Source organism: Micropterus salmoides, unplaced genomic scaffold (assembly GCF_014851395.1).
Source record: "Micropterus salmoides isolate LMB-PRFRI ecotype aquatic unplaced genomic scaffold, ASM1485139v1 Ms_hic_scaffold_1, whole genome shotgun sequence".
In the NCBI taxonomy this organism is placed as follows: domain Eukaryota; kingdom Metazoa; phylum Chordata; class Actinopteri; order Centrarchiformes; family Centrarchidae; genus Micropterus; species Micropterus salmoides.
The window spans coordinates 1242223-1244001 of record NW_024040040.1 but is presented as its reverse complement, the minus strand read 5'-3'; positions in this window follow the sequence as shown (position 1 = coordinate 1244001).

The following is a 1779-nucleotide window of genomic DNA, read 5'->3' as shown; positions in this document are numbered from 1 at the left end:
GGTGGTTCTCAGGTTGGCTCAGGTAATGCTCAGGAGATGCTCAGGTGATGCTAAGGTGGTTCTCAGGTGAGCTGAGGTGATGCTCAGGTGGTGCTCAGGTGGTTCTCAGGTGATCTCAGGTGGTTCTCAGGTGGTTCTCAGGTGGTGTTCAGGTGGTTCTCAGGTGAGCTCAGGTGGTGCTCAGGTTGACTCAGGTGGTTCTCAGGTGGGGCTCAGGTGGTGCTCAGGTGGTGCTCAGGTGGTGCTCAGGTGGTGCTCTGGTTGGCCTTAGGTGGTTCTCAGGTGGGGCTCAGGTGATGCTCAGGTGGTGCTCAGGTGGTGCTCAGGTGGTTCTCAGGTGAGCTCAGATAATGCTCAGGTGGTTCTCAGGTGGTTCTCAGGTTGGCTCAGGTGATGCTCAGGTAATGCTCAGGTGGTGCTCAGGTGGTGTTCAGGTGGGGCTCAGGTGGTGCTCAGGTGATGCTCAGGTTGTTCTCAGGTGATGCTCAGGTGGTTCTCAGGTGAGCTCAGATAATGCTCAGGTGGTTCTCAGGTTGGCTCAGGTGATGCTCAGGTGATGCTCAGGTGGTGCTCAGGTGATGCTCAGGTGGTTCTCCGGTGGTTCTCAGGTGGTGCTCAGTTGGAGCTCAGTTGGTTCTCAGGTGATTCTCAGGTGGTTCTCAGGTGGTGCTCAGGTGGTTCTCAGGTGAGCTCAGGTGGTGCTCAGGTTGACTCAGGTGGTTCTCAGGTGGGGCTCAGGTGGTGCTCAGGTGGTGCTCAGGTGGTTCTCAGGTGGTGCTCAGATAATGCTCAGGTGGTTCTCAGGTTGGCTCAGGTGATGCTCAGGTGGTGCTCAGGTGGTGCTCAGGTGGGCTCAGGTGGGGCTCAGTTGGTGCTCAGGTGATGCTCAGGTTGTTCTCAGGTGGTGCTCAGGTGGTTCTCCGGTGGTGCTCAGGTAACATTCAGGTGATGCTCAGGTGGTTCTCAGGTAATGCTCGGGTGATGCTCAGGTGATGATCAGGTGGTTCTCAGGTGGGGCTCAGGTGGTTCTCAGGTCATGCTCAGGTGGTTCTTAGGTGATGCTCAGATGGTGCTCAGGTGGTGCTCAGGTTGGCTCAGGTGGTTCTCAGGTGAGCTCAGGTGGTTCTCAGGTTGGCTCAGGTAATGCTCAGGTGATGCTCAGGTGGTGCTCAAGTGGTTCTCAGGTGAGCTCAGGTGGTTCTTAGTTGGTTCTCAGGTGGTTCTCAGGTAATGCTCGGGTGGTTCTCAGGTTGGCTCAGGTAATGCTCAGGAGATGCTCAGATGATGCTCAGGTGGTTCTCAGGTGAGCTGAGGTGATGCTCAGGTGGTTCTCAGGTGGTTCTCAGGGTGTTCTCAGGTTGGCTCAGGTAAGTTCAGGTGGTTCTCAGGTGAGCTGAGGTGATGCTCAGGTGGTTCTCAGGTGATCTCAGGTGGTTCTCAGGTGGTTCTCAGGGTGTTCTCAGGTTGGCTCAGGTAACGTTCAGGTGGTTCTCTGGTGGTTCTCAGGTTGGCTCAGGTAACGTTCAGGTTATGCTCAGGTGGTTCTCAGGTTGGCTCAGGTAATGCTCAGGTGATGCTCAGGTGGTGCTCAAGTGGTGATCAGGTGGTGATCAGGTGGTGCTCAGGTGGTGCTCAGGTGGTGCTCAGGTGGTGATCAGGTGGTGCTCAGGTGATGCTCAGGTGATGCTCATGTGGTTCTCAGGTAATGCTCGGGTGATGCTCAGGTGATGATCAGGTGGTTCTCAAGTGGTTCTCAGGTGAGCTCAGGTGGTTCTTAGT